Raw genomic sequence first — 20,003 nt, forward strand, 5'->3', positions numbered from 1 at the left:
GTTTGGGGTTTTTAAGTGATAGGGTCTCCCCTGAGTCACCCAGCCTGGAGTGCAGTGGTGTGAACATAACTCACTGCAGCCTCAAACTCCTGGCTCAAGTGATCCACCTGCCTCAGCCTCCCAAGTAGCCAGGACTGCAGGCACGTGCTACCACACCTGACTCATGCTCGTTGTTGAATAAATGAAAGCTCCTTTCCTAATATAAAGTATTATCAGTCCATTGACATTTTTGCCACTGTATAATAAAATCTATATTTGTGTTTCCCTAATCATTAGTGAAGCTGAATATTTTGATTCCTATTTTCTTTTAACTGCTTGTTCAAGTAATTTGCCAATTTTTGAGTTGTTATTTTCTTATTATCCTATAAACATTCTTTGTGAAATTAAGCCTTTATCCATTTTGTTTGGGGCAAACATTTTTTCCTAGATTATTATTTGCTTAAAACGTTCTTCATTATATCTTGTATGACAGATTTTAAAATTTTTATGTACTTAAATCTATGGTCTCTCTTTATGGCTTCTGAGATTTGATTATTGCTTAAAAAGGAGTTTCTACTCCCAAAGTATAAAATCATCCTTCATTACATTTTTATTGTGTTGAATCAATACAAATTGTCAAACTGTCTATTCTTTTGACATTGGTTTGAAAGAAATACTTTCATTCATAGCTAAAGTCCTAAATACTGAATTTTTATATAAACATGGGTCTACTTTTAGATTCTCTATAGCATTCAATGAATCAATTCATAGATTAACTACAATGCCAATAACACTTTGTTATTCCAACAGGCTTTAAAGTTTTTAGTCTTTTTATCTCAAAGTAATTTCAGTTTTTGTTTTAATTTTTCCCCAATAGTCATTTTTAAAGAAAGTCTAAATTTTTTAATTAAAAACTTAGTGGGGCCTAGTGGTGCACACCCAGAGTCCTCCTACTTGGGAGGCTGAGGTGGGAGGATTGCTCAAGTCCAGGAGGTCAAGGCTACAGCAAACCATGGTCATGCCACTGTACTCTAGCCTGGGTGACAGAGCAAGACACTGGGGGGAAAAAAAAAGAACAGTAAAAAATTTTTTAAGTAAAAAGACTTCATAATTTCATATTCCTTAATTTCTAATTTTACTACGTTTTTCTCAGGGACTGTGGCTTTCTAGGATTTGGGGGTTTTTTGGAGGTTACCAAGAGTCTTTGGGGCCTTGAAGAAGGCCAATTTTGTGGGAGATTTTAGTCAGTCTTTTTAAAGTCAGTATTGATGAAGAATATTTGTTTTCACAGATTGGGTACAACATTTTATGTCTATACAATTATGCTTAGCATTGTTATTCAAATCCTCCTTCCCTTACAGAGTTTTTTGGTTCACTTGGTCTGTTAATTTCTATGGAGAATTAGTTAAATAAAAGGAAAATTTGGCAAATCCATAGTCTATATTCGAGACAAATAGTTTTTGTCATATGTATTTCAAATCTATTTTGATAAAGATTTTTGACTTGCATTTTCCTTTGGATTATATATTTTATCTGCATAAAATATCTTTTATCATGTTGAATGTTTTTCACCTTGAATTCAATTTGTCTCATACTAATATTGCTTCTTTTGGTAGCATTTAGGTGTATAACTTTGTTTTCAACTCTTGATTTATAGATATCCTGTGTAATCAAATATAGCTAGATTTGTATATTTTTGGGCAATCCAAGAGCTTTTTTTCTAATAAGATAATTTAGCCTGTATACCTTTTTTGTGAATGCTGACTTGTTGGACTTAATATTTTGCTTTTTTGTTACTTTTTATTGGAAAATTCCACCTTCTTTTCTGCCTTTTATTGTAAAGGCAGAAATTGATGATCACATTTTTATTTGTTGTATTATACTTACATGTTTTTGTGTTGTTATCCTAATTTGTACATATAATTAGCACATAATTAAACATAATAAGAACATTTATTTTTCTATGAATCTCTGGAATTGATATCAATATCTAACATTCACTCATGCAACAAAGGAAAAAAATGTATTGTAGTTCATATCCCTGTCTCTTCCTTGTGCCTCTTCTAGTGCTAAAATCCTCCATGATTTTAATTAGATCCTGTTGATTATTATTTAAACAGAAAAACAAGCATATATTTGACCACAAATGTCACTGTCTTCTTTGTTCACAATTGTTCTGGTATCTATGCCTTCCTCTTTCTTGGATTTATTATTTGTTCAACTAGAGTTCATTTTCATGTAATTTTTAAAATAAGCCTCTTAGAGCTCACATAGAAGTGATGAAGTTGGCTATGCAGATGGCTTGTCTCCAGGATGGGGACCACATATTTCCCCAGGTATAGTATGTTTACCAGGAGTACTTTCTGGGCCCCAGGGCCTTCTTAGTGAATCTTATGCATCAAGAAGAGGTTCTCAGGCTCTATCATTGGGGGTAAAGACTGAAGTTGGCTGCTCACTTTCCCTCACTTTTTCCTCTGCTGTCCTTGATGGAGTCACACTGTATTCAGCATCTCTTTCCAAACACTATCCTAGATCTCTTATGTGCATTGTATCAATTAATCTTCTTCTGAGTTAGCAGCTATTGTTACCCCCTACCCCAGGCTATATGTGAGGAAACAAGGCCCCAAGAGGTTAAATAATGTTCTATTAATGAGGAAAAATGTTGTAATTTAAACTCAGGCAGTCTAACCCCCAGATACCCTGCCCTCCCAAAAGGAAAACATGGATGGTACTAGGTTCCAGTGATAAGAAAACCAAGTGAAACTATTTTGTAAAAAAGGAACTAGTCAACTTTTATTTTTTACCAATTATTAATTGCCTACAGAGAAAGACAAAAACTGGCCTGGCCAACCTACAGAACGGGAGAAAATTGTTGCAATCTATCCACCTGACAAAGGGCTAATAATCAGCATCTACAAAGAATTTAAACAAATTTACAAGAAAAAAAACAACCCCATCAAAAAGTGGGCAAAGCATACGAACAGACACTTCTCAAAAGAAGACATATATGCAGCCAACAAATAATGATGCAGCCAACAAACAAACAATGAGCTTTTATGAATAAAAGCTCACTATCATTGGTCATTAGAGAAATGTAAATCAAAATCACAATGAGATACCATCTCATGCCAGTTAGAATGGCAATCATTAAAAAGTCAGGAAAAAACAGTCACTGGAGAGGATGTGGAGAAACAAGAACACTTTTACACTGTTGGTGGGAGTGTAAGTTAGTTCAACCATTGTAGAAGACAGTGTGGTGATTCTTTAAGGATCTAGAAACGGAAATATCATTTGACCCAGCAATCCAAATACTGGGTATATACCCAAAGGATTATAAATCATTCTACTATAAAGACACATGCACACATATATTTATTGCAGCATTGTTCACAATAGCAAAGACTTGGAACCAACCCAAATGCCCATCAATGTTAGGCTGGATAAAGAAAATGTGGCATATATATACCATGGAATACTATGCAGACATAAAAAAAAGGATGAGTTCATGTGCTTTGCAGAGACATGAATAAAGCTGGAAACCATCATTCTCAGAAAACTAACACAGGAACAGAAAACCAAACATCGCATGTTCTCATTCATAAGTGGGAGTTGAACAATGAGAACACATGGACACAGGGAGGGGAATATCACACACCAGGGCCTGTAATGGGGTGGGGGGCTAGGGGAGGGACAGCATTAGGAGAAATACCTAATATAGATGACGAATTGACGGGTGCAGCAAACCACCATGGCACGTGTATACCTATGTAACAAACCTGCACATTCTTCACATGTATCTCAGAAATTAAAGTATAATTAAAAATAAAAATAAAAAATAAACTGGTCTGGCACTCACAGCTAGGCCTTGGTGTTCTCCTGTTTAAAGAAACCAATGTCACATAATGTCAACATCAGAAGAGGTCACTGTGACTATAATAGCTCATAACGAAAACAAGATCACTCTATAACATGTCTGAACACAGAAAAATACATGGACCTTGTACAAACTACAAGAGTAACCAAACATCCCAAAATTATGGCTAATATGAGTGACTGCTGCTTTTTTATCAATTACAGCGTGAGTCTCACTCTGGTCTTCCTTCCTTCTAGATGGGATTGATTAAGATACCTCATCATAGACCTACCCCTGCTTCCTGATAACATTCAATACAGAGCAAAGCTCTGCTTCCTTAAACCTTCCCCTAAATCACCTATGTATTAGTCCATTCTCACACTGCTAATAAAGACATACCTGAGACTGGGTAACTTATAAAGAAAAAGAGGTTTAATTGACTCACAGTTCCACATGGCTGGGGAGGCCTCACAATCATGGCGGAAAATGAAGGAGGAGCAAAGACACATCTTACATGGCAGCAGGCAAGAGAGAGTGGGTGCAGGGGAACTGCCCTTTATAAAACCACCAGATCTCATAAGACGTATTCAGTATCACAAGAACATCAATGGCAAAGATCCACTCCCATGATTCTATTACCTCCGACCAGGTCCCTCCCACAACACATGGGAATTATGGGAGCTACAATTCAAGATGAGATATGGGTGGGGACACAGCCAAACCACATCAACATGACACAGACTCAAATGCTATAAGTCCTTTCTGATATCTAAGATGGCCCATGGTTCGCCATGGTGTGGCTAAGGAGTCTGGAATTCATTTTATAGGCAGCAGGAATAGGAGATAATCAAATCTGTTCGACCAGTAGAGTGACATGAACAAAGCTGTGTTTTAGAAAACTAAACTTGACAAAACATGTAAGACAATGAAGAGACTGTTTGCAAAGATAGTAACAAAGTCATTGCAGTAGCTCGGGGGAGACAAGGAATCACAAAAGACACAGGCCATGATTCAAGTGGCATGTGATAATACATCAGGGCAGTGGCAGTGGGAATGAAAATGAGGTAACATACACTAGGATATCTGCAGGGAGAATTGATAGTGGGTAGAGATTTTGACATGGTTTTAACCATCAACGTAATTTTACATTCAATAGGTAGGAATTCCTCTGACCAGATTTTTCATAAGCTGTTCAGTCTTATTCTGAACAAAATAGATATGAGATTTTTGTATCTATAAGTTCACTTTATTAGCATAAGATGGAAAGTTATGAATAGGATGACTTTCTATTCACCTTACCTGGATTATAAAATTCAAGGTTGGATTTAAGCCTACCATATGGATAAGGGATCAACTGAGCCCTTAAGTGTCTTTCAGAAGCTCCCATGAAGGGCATTAGAAGTTTTGTGAGCATATTGGAAAGCAAACTTGGTGCCTATGTGTGCATATTCAGCAGACTTGCCTGGATTCTCAGCTCCAGGAGACTAAAAAAGATGAAGATGTGCCCCATAGGAACTAATCATACTATTATTCACATGAAAGTAAAAAAGATGCACGGTTTCAATGGCAAAAATGAAGAAAACTTCCCAATATTATAATCGACAGGCTGAGCTCAAGGTGGTACAAGGCAATTTAGAAACAGGAAGGCCCTATTTTGGAATCGGCTTGGTTCCAAGAGCTTTTCCAACTGAGATTTTTACAACTGAGCCCCTTCTCCCCTAGAAATAATGCTGGAAATGGTACCCAGGAATCGAGTGCAGCCAGGAGAGGTCACAAAAGCCCATCTATCCTACAGTAAGTTTAATTATGGTACTAATCCATGTTGGGCCTGGGAAGAGGAGGTCTTCCATATATGCTGATCACAGAGAAAGCAGACACATTTCCTCAGCTTTACTTTTGCCTATTCTAGCAAAATCTAGATCTTGGCAGGAAGAAATAGAAGTCAACTGACCAAGTCTTTCTCTCTGAGCTGTCTGTCCTACCCTCTCCAGCAGTCCTCTCCACAGGTAGCCTGTGTTTCTACAGTGCTCACCACCCCTACACCCTACTCAGATATTCCTGACCTTCAAAGTACATATTATGCCTCTCAATTACCTATTTTCCCTAACCCCCAAAAATCTAAAGACCTAGATTTAGTTGCATCACTTACTGTCTCTGTGACTTTGGGAAATTTTAATTATCCAAGCCTCCACCTATAAAATGGAGATGATACATCCCTAATAGGGTTAATCTGAAAATTAAATGAAAAAAAGCCTATATGAAATGTTCCAAATATTGAGCCTGACATTCCACAGGTTCAAAATTACTTAGCAGGTGTTTTTCAAGCTTTTAAAATAATCTTTCTTCTTTAAAAGTAAACTAAAAAAAACACAAGAAGCAAAGAACAAAGTCATCCACAAGCACAAGCAGTTGTAAGTTTGACATGTCCTTCTAGGTCCTGTGTGTATACAGAAACAATATCCAATTTTATAGGATTGAGATCTTATGTATCATGCTTTTTCATACCATGAAGATTTACCAATTGAAAACCCCAAAGTTATATAAGTATTTTGATAACCAAAAATACACTACACGAACTCTATCTGTTAGAAAAAAGAAAAAAGAATGTAGGTGGAGCTTCTAAGATGGCTGAATAGGAAGAGCTCCAGTCTACAGCTCCCAGCGTGAGTGATGCAGAAGACAGGTGATTTCTGCATTTCCAACTGGAGTACCAGCTTCATCTCACTGGGGCTTGTCGGACAGTGGGTGCAGGACAGTGGGTGCAGCCCACGGACTATGAGCCGAAGCAGGGCGAGGCATCAACTCACCCAGGAAGCGCGAGGGGTCAGGGAATTCCCTTTCCCAGCCAAGGGAAGCCGTGACAGACAGCACCTGGAAAATCAGGTCACTCCCACCCTAATACTGTGCTTTTCCAACGGTCTTAGCAAACAGCACACCACGAGATTCTATCCCACACCTGGCTCAGAGGGTCCCACGCCCGCCCACGAAGCCTTGCTCACTGCTAGCACAGCAGTCTGAGATCGAACTGCAAGGCTGCAGCAAGGCTGGGGGAGGGGCGCCCACCATTACTGAAGCTTCCGTAGGTAAACAAAGCAGCCAGGAATCTCAAACCAGGTGGAGCCCACTGCATCTCAAGGAGGCCTGTCTGCCTCTGTAGACTCCACCTCTGGGGGCAGCAGAAATACAAACTACCATCAGAGAATACTATAAACACCTCTATGCAAATAAACTAGAAAACCTAGAAGAAATGGATAATTTCCTGGACACTTACACTCTCCCAAGACTAAACCAGGAAGAAGTTGATTCCCTGAATAGACCAACAGCAGGCTCTGAAATTGAGGCAATAATTAATAGCCTACCAACCATGAAAAGTCCAGGACCAGACAAATTCACAGCTGAATTCTACCAGAAGTACAAGGAGGAGTTGGTACCATTCCTTCTGAAAGTATTCCAATTGATAAAGAGGGAATCCTCCCTAATTCATTTTATGAGGCCATCATCATCCTGATACCAAACCCTGACAGAGATACAACAAAAATGGAGAATTTTAGATCAATATCCCTGATGAACGTTCATGCAAAAATCCTCAATAAAATACTGAGAAACTGAATCCAGCAGCACATCAAAAAGTTTATCCACCACGATCAAGTGGGCTTCATCCCTGGGATGCAAGGCTGGTTCAACATACACAAATCAATAAATGTAATCCAGCATATAAACAGAACCAAAGACAAAAACCACATGATTATCTCAATAGATGCAGAAAAGGCCTTTGACAAAATTCAACAGCCCTTCATGCTAAAAACTCTCAATAAATTACATATCGATGAGACGTATCTCAAAATAATAAGAGCTATTTATGACAAACCCATAGCCAATATCATACTGAATGGGCAAAAACGGGAAGCATTCCCTTTGAAAACTGGCACAAGACAGGGATGCCCGCTCTCACCACTCCTATTCAACATAGTGTTGGAAGTTCTGGCTAGGGCAATCAGGTAGGAGAAAGAAATAAAGGGTATTCAATTAGAAAAAGAGGAAGTCAAATCGCCCCTGTTTGCAGATGATATGATTGTATATTTAGAAAACTCCATCATCTCAGCCCAAAATCTCCTTAAGCTGATAAGCAACTTCAGCAAAGCCTCAGGATACAAAATCAATATGCAAAAATCACAAGTATTCCTATACACCAATAACAGACAAACAGAGGGCCAAATCATGAATGAACTCCCATTCACAATTGCTTCAAAAAGAATAAAATACCTAGGAATCCAACTTACAAGAGATGTGAAGGACCTCTTCAAGGAGAACTACAAACCACTGCTCAACAAAATAAAACAGGACACAAACAAATGGAAGAACATTCCATGCTCATGGATAGGAAGAATCAATATCGTGAAAATGGCCATACTGCCCAAGGTAATTTATAGACTCAATACCATCCCCATCAAGATACCAATGACTTTCTTCACAGAATTGGAAAATACTACTTTAAAGTTCATATGGAACCAAAAAAGATCCTGCATTGCCAAGACAATCCTAAGCCAAAAGAACAAAGCTGGAGGCATCATGCTACCTGACTTCAAACTATACTACAAGGGTACAGTAACCAAAACAGCATGGTACTGGTACCAAAATAGAGATATAGACCAATGGAACAGAACAGAGCCCTCAGAAATAATACCACACATCTAAACCATCTGATCTTTGACAAACCTGACAAAAACAAGAAATGGGGAAAGGATTCCCTATTTAATAAATGGTGCTGGGAAAACTGACTAGCCATATGTAGAAAGCTGAAACTGGATCTCTTCCTTGCACCTTATACCAATTTAATTCAAGATGGATTAAAGACTTCAATGTCAGACCCAAAACCATAAAAACCCTAGAAGAAAACCTAGGCAATACCACTCAGGACATAGGCATGGGCAAGGACTTCATGTCTAAAACACCGAAAGCAACAGCAACAAAAGCCACAATTGAGAAATGGGATCTAATTAAACTAAAGAGCCTCTGCACAGCAAAAGAAAACTACCATCAGAGACAACAGGCAACCTACAGAATGAGAGAAAATTTTTGCAATCTACCCATTTGACAAAGGGCTAATATCCAGAATCTACAAAGAACAAATTTATAAGAAAAAATGAAACAACCCCAACAAAAAGTAGGCAAAATATATGAACAGATACTTCTCAAAAGAAGACATTTATGCAGCCAAAGACACATGAAAAAATGCCCATCATCACTAGCCATCAGAGAAATGCAAATCAAAACCACAATGAGATACCATCTCACACCAGTTAGAATGGCAATCATTAAAAAATCAGGAAACAACAGGTGCTGGAGAGGATGTGGAGAAATAGGAACACTTTTGCACTATTGGTGGGACTGTAAACTAGTTCAACCATTGTGGAAGACAGTGTGGCGATTCCTCAAGGATCTAGAACTAGATACCATTTGACCCAGCCATCCCATTACTGGGTATATGCCCAAAGGATTATAAATCATGCTGCTATAAAGACACATGCACATGTATGTTTATTGTGGCACTATTCACAATAGCAAAGACTTGGAACCAACCCAAATGTCCATCAGTGACAGACTGGATTAAGAAAATGTGGCACATATACACCATGGAATACTATGCAGCCATAAAAAAGGATGCGTTCATGTCCTTTGTAGGGACATGGATGAAACCATCATTCTGAGCAAACCATCATTCTGAGCAAACTATCGCAAGGACAGAAAACCAAACACTGCATGTTCTCACTCATAAGTGGGAGTTGAACAATGAGGACACTTGGACACAGGGTGGGAAACACCACACACCAGTGCCTGTTGTGGGGTGGGTGTTGGGGGGAGGGATAGCATTAGGAGATATACCTCATGTAAATGACAAGTTAATGGGTGCAGCACACCAACATGGCACATGTATACATATATAACAAACCTGCACATTGTGCACATGTACCCTAGAACTTACAAGTACAATAATAATAATAAAGAAAAAAGAATGTAATCACACCTTTCTTGAGACAAAAGTTTCACAGAAGACAAAAATGGACACAGGCCTCTAGATAAATGTATTGGCAGTGTTCCAATTAAAATACAGCATTCCCTTAATGCTGAATTTAAAATGAAACATAAAGCAACAGAGTATATTAAGCATAATGTTTCTAGGAAAATTATCAGATCTACATTAAAATATTAGCAAGATTGGTATGTTTCCATTTAATTACTTAATGTATTCCTGTAATACGACCAAAAGAGATACAGCTACCTCAATGGCTAGCAACAAAACGTAAATATGAACACATTTGCATGCATCTCTCCCTTTTTATTTCGTTCTACCCCTCTGCTGCCAACTTAAAGAACAAGCCCTGACCTACACTGCTCAGAAGTGGTTTAACAATTCCATGTCCAACATGCATCTTTTTTTTTTTTTTTTTTTTGAGACGGAGTCTCGCTCTGTCGCCCAGGCTGGAGTGCAGTGGCCGGATCTCAGCTCACTGCAAGCTCCGCCTCCCGGGTTTATGCCATTCTCCTGCCTCAGCCTCCCAAGTAGCTGGGACTACAGGCGCCCGCCACCTCACCCGGCTAGTTTTTTGTATTTTTTTTAGTAGAGACAGGGTTTCACCATGTTAGCCAGGCTGGTCTCGATCTCCTGACCTCGTTATCCGCCCGTCTTGGCCTCCCAAAGTGCTGGGATTACAGGCTTGAGCCACCGCGCCCGGCCGACATGCATCTTTTTTTTATCAATTATAACCAAAAAAAAAAAAAAAAAAGTACAAATTGGCTAATTCACTAGCTCTACTTTTTATCATACATTGTTACCTCAGGACATCTATAAAGCTTAGATATTGCAAAATAATTAACTTGGTCCACAATAAACACAGGTACTTTACTAAAAATGCACATATAGACCTATGGTTATAATCCAAGACATTCTTCTATATATGGAGATACTAGCAAAAGCCCTTTCTTTCACCCTCTTCCACCATTCTAGTGACTAAGTACAGAACGACGTCTAGCTCCAAGAGGCAGGTTAAGAAAGGTCACTCCCAGAAGACAGGACTTCCTAAAAACTAACAAAAGGACATTTGAAAAGGAATTATTTTACTACCTCTACTTTTAACAAACTTTTAGCATTAGGACTTGTTTCTCCTTTGAAACACACCAATATTAATTAAAATGCACATGTACAACAATGGTTAGATAATCTGAACTAATCTAACTCACAGCTTCTCTCAGCATACTTGCTCCTCCCCGCACCTGCCACCATCCAATGAACAGTCAGCACACTCTCCAAAAACACCAAGCTCAATGACACTGTTCCCAAATGCAACCACTCCTGTGAAATAACAACAACAAAAAATACCTAATGGGTGTTACTTTTGTCTTCTACTTTTAACGTGTTGTGCCTTTTTAAACATCTCGAATGACTAGCTATTTTAAATAGGACTTAAGTTTTCCACTGTAGAGACTAGATATGAAATAAGAACCCATTTGTCCAGTATGTACACAATACATAAAGTACAGCAAAGTTAAATGACATGTACATATCATGCAGGGCGACGGATTAGCTGAAATTTTCTAGTATGTACTAGCAAAGCAAAACACCTTTTGCAACTTCTTCCCTCCCACCCCCCTCAACCCAACAAACAAGTACTGAGAGTAGTATACTGTTCACAGAGGTGGTTTAACAATTCCACTTCTGAAGACAGTATTTCCCATTTGTTTTTAAAAGCTATTTACAGGCCGGTGCGGTGGCTCAAGCCTGTAATCCCAGCACTTTGGGAGGCCGAGACGGGCGGATAACGAGGTCAGGAGATCGAGACCAGCCTGGCTAACACAGTGAAACCCCATCTCTACTAAAAAAAATACAAAAAACTAGCCGGGCGAGGTGGCAGGTGCCTGTAGTCCCAGCTACTTGGGAGGCTGAGGCAGGAGAATGGCGTGAACCCGGGAGGCGGAGCTTGCAGTGAGCTGAGATCCGGCCACTGCACTCCAGCCTGGGCGACAGAGCGAGACTCCGTCTCAGTAACAAAAAAAAATAATAAAAGCTATTTACAAAAAGCATTATTCTAGTAGTCCTACTTTTAAACATACCACACACTTCTAAGTATACAGAAAGACTAGATATTTCATATAAGAATTATCCAATATGTACACGGCACTGTTGAATAAAATTGTACACACATAACAATGATTAGAATCTCAGGCATCTTCTAAATATGACCATTTGGGCCTTGAACCATTCCCTCCTTACTTCCTTCCCTCTGCCTTCAATGCTGTTGACAAGTATAGACCATGTATAATGCTTAGAGATGGTTGAACAAATTCATATCCAGAAGTGACTTACAGAAGACAAGCTTTCCTATGAATCTCAAAACAAAGTATCTGGAATGTACTGGTTTTACCAGGTACTTTCTCATGTACTGGCACCTCTTTAGATGTTGCAAAATTAGGACTCATTTGTCCATTATATACCCTATACACATAGCAAAACTAAACGCACTAAACATACAGAAAATGGTGCTGAAAATATCCAAATATAAACGCTAGCATTTTACCTTTTGCAATTCCTTCCTTCCCACCTGCCCTAAAACACTGTACAAGTATGGATAGTAGTATACTGCTCAGAGATGATTTATCAATTCATTTACAAAAGAAGATATTTCCTATCCAATGTAGCAAAAATATATTTAAAAAGCAATGTTTTACTACTTCTACATTTAACATTTAACTGGCACTTCTAAACATCTAGATAGCCTAAATATTTTAGATAAGGGGTTAATTTGTCTACTACATATACAGTAGTCTTGAATAAACTGCACACATATAAGGATAGTTATCATTTGAAAATGCTTTCAAACTATGAACATTCTGGACCAGAACTCTTTCCTTCCCCATCAACTCAATAATGCTCAAATTTTCCGAAGACAGTATTTCCTAGGAATTGTAAAACAGAATTTATACAATATATTAGTCTACAAACTCTACTTTTGCCATACACAGGCAACCTCTTTAACATCTAGAGGGACTGGATGTTATAAATTAGGACTCGGTTGTACTTTATGTCAGGGGTTCCGAACCCCCGGGCCAGATGGGTACTGGTCTGTGGCCTGTTAGGAACTGGGCCCACAGCAGGAGTGAGTGGGCAGTACCACCCAAGCACCACCTCCTGTCGGAACAGCAGCGGTATTAGAATCTCATAGGAGCAGAAACCCTTTGTGAACTGCGCATGTGAAGGATCTGGGTTACATCTCCTTATGAGAATCCAACGAATGCCTGATGATCTGAGGTGGAACAGTTTCATCCCAAAACCATCCCCCTTGCCCCATTCACGGAAAAATTGCCTTCCACAAAGCCAGTTCCCTGGGCCAAAAAGGTTGGGGACCAGTGCTTTATATACACTGTAAACACAGATAAGTAAAACAACACTCACAGACATAAGGACAATGGTTACTCTTGCCTCACTATGGGCACATGGGCACCGAGCTCTTTGCACCTCCACCTCCTCCCTCCTCCCCTGAAACACAACGTTGTATTACTGAAGAGGTGGTTTGGCCAGTCCCCACTAAAAACATTTCATATGAATGTCAACAAAAAGATATTCACAAAATGTGTTATTTTACTACCTGTACTTTTAACACATATCAGGCACTTCAGAACATCCAGAAGAAAACCCAGACATTTCCAAACAAAAGTAAAAAAAAGTACTTAATATTGTCAACCATGTATACAGTAGTGAGGAATAAAATACACACACAAAGCAATGGTTAAAATATGAAAATGTCTCCTAAATATGATCATTCTGGCACGGAGCCTTCTCCTCCTCCTTCTCAGGTCTTCCACCCCAAGTCCTCTTACCCACTGAACAAATGTGGACATGTCATCCCGATGTCACTTGCAGAGGTGGTCTCACAAATCCATTTCAAAAAGTCATTCCAGAAGACATTTTCTATGATTTTTTTAAGAAGTGAGCATTTGCAAGATGTGTGATTTTATGACTCTTTTATCATAATTTAGCAAAACCTCTTTACATCTAGAAGGGCCAGATGTAGCAAGCGTTCTTTTAAAAGTTTGGGGAGGTCAGTTGAGAGCAGTTTTTCCTATTACATACACAGGTCTTCTATACAGGGCCAGTACATCTCTCCAAAGACCAGTGGGTCCTGGTCCTTCCAGTTGCCCAAATGTGGCTTATTATCCTACCATTTCTCTTCTGATATGAAGGTATGGTAGATGGGAGATCAACCCCGCCTGGTGGATTCTAGCAGTTTCATCCGTCAGGGCTCTGCTCACCTTCTGGACCACTAAGGCCTTGCTTGGTCCATTGTCATCAAGAATGAGGCAGGCATCACCCAACTGGGACAGAGTGGTCACCCCAGGCCTCGGTCGTGCAGGGTTCTAGGCCTACGGAGGTGGCAGAGTCGGGTCCATCTGCAGACCTGCCTTCCAGGCCTCACCCCACAGCGCTCTCTCCACGGTGTTCCCACAGCTGCCAGGCTTCCCACCCCACACACCAGTGCCACCCAAAGGGGCTGCATCCTGAAGGCTTCATCTAGGCCAGGCGGGGTTAGGCCAGGAGGCCCAGCAGCCAGCTGGGTCTGGGCTGACCAGAGGCAGCTGCCTGATGGTCAAAGAGGTGGAGTGGAGAGAGGGGTCCTCCTCTGCATCAAGGCCTGGGCCCTGCTGGTGCACAGCCATGGCAAGGGCTCCAGGTGCCTGCAGGGCAGAGGTTCGCTTGTCCTTGGACCCCAGCTTTCCTGGGAGGGCCATGGAGGAAGTGGCCATGCTCCGATTCTCACCAAGCTCTCTGCAGGAACTCCAGAGTGGCTTTTTTTTTTTTTTTTTTTTTTTGGTGAGACAAGGTCTTGCTCTGTTGTTCAGGCTGGAGTGCAGTGGCATGATCATAGCTCACTGTAACCTCAAATTCCTGGCCTCAAGCGATCCTCCCACCTCAGCTTCCCAAGAAGATGGGACTACAGGCATGCACCACCACCCCCAGCAAATTTTTGTATTTTTTGTAGAGATGAGGTCTCCCTACGTTGCCCAAGCTGGTCTCGAACTCCTGACCTCAGGTAATCCACCCATGTTGGCCTTCCAAAGTGTTGGGATTACAGGCATGAGCCACAGCACTCAGCCTCAGAGCAGCTTCTTATTACTTTATTTGATTAAAAGAACAAAGCACTTTGTAGTTTAAAACCATATGAATATATAATCTGTTACATTTAATGTGTAAAGAAAAAATAAAATCCCAAGCGCCCCCAACAGACTGAATGGATCCCCTTGTAGCCAAGTGAATTCCAGAAAGAAAAACTAAAAGAGAAACTAAATTCCAAGTTCTAAATGCTCCCTCCCTTTTGGAGTTTAGGCACAACTAACCAGTACATTAAAATAGACATCCTAGACTGCCCTAACAGACTCTTTGTGGCAATAAGATACCAAATTCCAGCCTGACTCTGGTACAGCATCACATGACAGAAAGCAGACTCTGAAGGAAATAAAAATATTTTACCCCAAAATATATTTCTTTGACATATTTTGAAATGGCCCTGTAAAGCTGTCTTTTGTGGGGTAAATTTGCATCTATAGAGACACTCTTACCCCTTCCAGGTCTTTCCCAGATCAAGGACAGATAAGTGAGAATCTGTTATTTTTAAGGGTTGAAAAGAGAGGCTTTGAGCCAGGCACGTGGCTCATGCCTGTAATCCCAGCACTTTGGGCAGCCTAGGCAGGTGGATCACAAGAGGTCAGGAGTTCAAGACCAGTCTGGCCAATATGGTGAAACCCCATCTCTACTAAAAATACAAAAAATTAGCTGGGCATTGTAGTGCATGCCTATAGCCCCAGCTACTTGGGAGGCTGAGGTGGGAGAAATCATCTGAACCCAGGAGGCAGAAGCTGCAGTGAGCTGAGATTGAGCCACTGCACTCCAGCCTGGGCAACAGAATGAGACCCCATCTCAAAAAAAAAAAAAACAGAAGAGAGAGACCTTTCTTTTTTGGTCATCAAGTGGTTATTAGACATGAATTTTAAATTGTTAATGTTTAAAATGTAGCCAATTCTTACATCTCCAGAAAATTCTTAAAAGAACACTTTTTCCTAATACCCACACACAAAATGCATCTGTCCTGCTTCACTCATTTTCCTACCCTAGCTGGTTAAATAGGCTCAAAATTCAAACCTGTCTTAATACTCATCCAAAAAAACACAATTGGAAAGATGACTACACCCCACCACCACCAACAACAAATTACCAATTAACATTTAAAATGCTGAGATTTATTTTACCCCATGTTTTAAAGAACCGAAATCATAAAATCCTATGATTGTTTTTTTAAAAAGGCTTATCAACGGTTACTTCACATCTTCTACCTAATAGAAAAGTCCACCCAAAGGTATCACACATGAATTTTTATAAGTAGTAAATAATTACAGAGACTAAAAATAACCTTGAAACTTAGACCAAGGCTAACGGCCGATTTCTACCCTGTTTTCAGGCTCAAGAATCCTAAAACGAATTCTAAATTGTGAAATTGGAGTCTGTCCCCAGCCAGAGTAGCAGACTTAATGCACCATTCATCTGTTCTGCTCTCAGTCGCTCATTGAAACAGTCACAGTCATTCGATTTTTAGGGAAAAGACAGTACTGCAAAAGTACATTCCAGAGGTCCTTCCATAAAAACCATCCTGTGTGCTCCATCTGCATGTGCAATCTGCTTGTGTATTTTCAGCCAGCTTGCACGGGCAGATTACTGCGTACAATTAGAAAGCAACCTCACGGGCATTCGATAAACTGCCTTCATTATTACACTCAGGAGAGCCCCTTTGGATGTCAATAAAAGCCTAGTTTTCTGCCTGTTAGCTAAATAATTGACAACACTAAAAATAATCAGAAGCAAATGAACGAAGTCAAGAACAAGGTGTTAAGAAAGAGCACATTAAGATTCTCATGGTGGTGCCCCAGGTCGCTATCGTGAGCTTTTTCTCCAGCAACTTGGATTTACAATCCGCTCAAGTCCATGGTTGCCCTCTCTACAGAAAACAGTATCATTCCTGGTCTGCTGTGCGAATCACACATTGCAGCATGGGGAAGCTAGCAAAGTACTGACTGGTTTGAAAGAATTTCTTATGCGTGTTTCTATTTTGTGTTCCTTCGTTTGACAGTTTCAGGAGAAACTAATTTGGGAGGTGGGGGTAGGCAGTCTGGTTGGTCTGGCAAAACCTTTGTGATGTTAAAAATCCAAAGAGATAGGCCGGGCGCGGTGGCTCAAGCCTGTAATCCCAGCACTTTGGGAGGCCGAGACGGGCGGATCACGAGGTCAGGAGATCGAGACCATCCTGGCTAACACCGTGAAACCCCGTCTCTACTAAAAATACAAAAAAAAACTAGCCGGGCGAGGTGGCGGGCGCCTGTAGTCCCAGCTACTCCGGAGGCTGAGGCAGGAGAATGGCGTAAACCCGGGAGGCGGAGCTTGCAGTGAGCTGAGATCCGGCCACTGCACTCCAGCCCGGGCTAAAGAGCAAGACTCCGTCTAAAAAAAAAAAAAAAAAAAAAAAAAAAAAAAAAAAAATCCAAAGAGCTGGCTGGACGCGGTGGCTCACACTTGTAATCCTAGCTCTGGCCGGGCGCGGTGGCTCACGCCTGTAATCCCAGCACTTTGGGAGGCCGAGGCGGGCGGATCACAAGGTCAGGAGATCGAGACCACGGTGAAACCCCGTCTCTACTAAAAATACAAAAAATTAGCCGGGCGCGGTGGCGGGCGCCTGTAGTCCCAGCTACTCAGGAGGCTGAGGCAGGAGAATGGCGTAAACCCAGGAGGCGGAGCTTGCAGTGAGCCGAGATCGCGCCACTGCACTCCAGCCTGGGCGACAGAGCAAGACTCCGTCTCAAAAAAAAAAAAAAAAAAAAACACACAATCCTAGCTCTTTGGGAGGCCAAGGCAAGTGGATCACTGGAGGTCAGGAGTTTGAGACTACCCTGGCCAACGTGGTGAAACCCCGTCTCTACCAAATATACAAAAATTCACCAGGTGTGGTGGCATGCGCTTGTAATCCCAGCTACTTGGGAGGCTGAGGCAGGAAAATCACTTGAATCCGGGAGGCGGAGGTTGCAGTGAGCCAAGATTGAGCCATTGCACTCCAGCCTGAGCAACAGAGTGAGACTCCGTTTCAAAAAAAAAAAAAAATCCAAAGAGCTTTCCTAGACGTTTTTTTCCCACCACAAACTGATTCTAAGAAGGTATGACAAAAACTTGTCATATAGAGGATCCATCTTTTCTAAATCTCTTTTATGTTTCTAACTATACAATTGCTGCTTATTTCATGAGCTATTGGTCTTTTAATTTCAAAAGTAATTCAAAACACAATACTCTTTCAAAGAAGAACCTCACGCATATACCTCTTCTCGTGTTTCTCAATAGGCTTTAAAAATCAATTTGAGATCCTTCTCGTTTTTAGCCAACCTCTCTTTTTCTTGGTTACCTGGGACTTTTACAACAAGCAGAAGAAAGAGCAAGAGTGAAATGTGCGTGTAATTGAATTAAGCTCCACTGACAGTAGGCTGGGTGGCTGAGGGCAAAGTTTTTTTTTCTTTACAGAAAAAAGAGTGATTGATCTTCTGTATTTAGTTGTTTTACTAAGACTCAAGAAGCTAGAACTATAAAAGAAAGGAGGTTGGACGCACAACTTCTAAAGTCTTTTAAAACTTCAAGAATCTCTTATCCTTTACTTTGCCGTATTTAGAACTCTCCAGAGAATGAACCCATTCAACTATCCAGTCCTGTGCCCAAGGCCCCTCACTGCTAAGTAGGTCTTCCCTCTTCTGATGTAAAACTAGTATGTCATAGGACAATGACATTTGTTCTCATTTGTGACTCTAGGCTACCAAAGTTGAGAGGTGAAGCCAGCTGAACTTCTGGGTCAGGTGGGGACTTGGAGAACTTTTCTGTCTTACAAGAGGATTATAAAATGCACCAATCAGCACTCTGTAGCTAGGACTGTAAAACACACCAATCAGCGCTCTGTGGCTAGCTAGAGGTTTGTAAAATGCTCTAATCAGTACTCTGTAAAAACATACCAATCAGTGCTCTGCGGCTAGCTAAAGGTTTGTAAAATGCACCAATCAGCACTCTGTAAAATGGACCAATCAGCACCTGTAAAATGGACCAATCAGCAGGATATGGACAGGGACAAATAAGGGAATAAAAACTGGCCACCCCAGCCAGCAGTGGCAACCTGCTTAGGTACCCTTCCACACTGTGGAAGCTTTGTTCTTTCGCTCTCCACAATAAATCTTGCTGCTGCTCACTCTCTGGGTCTGTGCCACCTTTAAGAGCTGTAACACTCACCACAAAGGTCTGTGGCTTCATTCCTGAAGTGAGCAAGTCCAAGAACCCACTGGAAGGAATCAACTTCGGACACAAAGCCACCAGCCCAGCCCCTAATCTCTCTCACCTCTTCAGGCTGAGTCTTGAAATAAATTCTCATTCATTCTCTACCCATGAGAGGAAAGGCAATGATACATTCACAGCGGTCATCTAGTGCCTTCCTCCCACCATATCTCCGCAAGACAGACAGTTTCTCCTGGTGCTTAGCTCCTTAGTTTCCCACTAGCTCCTCACTCAAATGCCTTCCTTAGAAGAAGAGTGGAGAGAGACAGGCTAAGGATTCTGTGATGAAAATTAGAGTGAGGCTCCTTTTTAGCTAAGGAGGATGACATCACTTACCAACACTTTCATCCTACCCAATCCCATCTCCCATCTATTTTCTGGCCTGGGTAGCAGAAACACAGTATCTAACTTGTTAAGGAGCAAGCAGCGGGTTGAGAAACTTCTCTTCCATTCCTGCCTCTGAATCTTAAAGCAAGAAAGGGCTGCTTATGATAGAGGCAGGATAATTTTAGTGGCGTGAGAAATCAGAGGATACTGTGCTGAGGAGGAGGAATATGTTGGAGGGTGTCACAAATACGCTCACCCCGACATGTGAGTGATCTTAAATTCTGCAAACAAGGAACAACGATGGAGCGAGAGATCAGGAGGCAGGCAGTGAATATTTCATATGAAAGTGGAGCGCCCACTACTGGTTCTGGTGGGACCAGAAATTCACGTACAGCCTCCATAAAATAGAAGTTATATGAGCCTACTCAACAAGGGCCACTGTAAGAA

At 40.9% G+C, this 20,003-nt stretch overlaps 2 protein-coding genes across 9 annotated transcripts in view; one reads left to right on the forward strand and one right to left on the reverse strand.

Moving 5' to 3' along the window:
• DNAJC15 (DnaJ heat shock protein family (Hsp40) member C15) overlaps positions 1 to 20,003 on the forward strand; it is a 354,888-nt gene that overhangs the window by 167,172 nt on the left and 167,713 nt on the right. The window lies entirely within an intron of this gene.
• The window catches only part of EPSTI1 (epithelial stromal interaction 1), a 225,984-nt gene that overhangs the window by 165,943 nt on the left and 40,038 nt on the right, over positions 1 to 20,003 (reverse strand). The gene's annotated exons all lie outside the window — the stretch shown is intronic.

This window comes from Macaca thibetana, chromosome 17 (genome assembly GCF_024542745.1).
Source record: "Macaca thibetana thibetana isolate TM-01 chromosome 17, ASM2454274v1, whole genome shotgun sequence".
NCBI lineage: Eukaryota > Metazoa > Chordata > Mammalia > Primates > Cercopithecidae > Macaca > Macaca thibetana.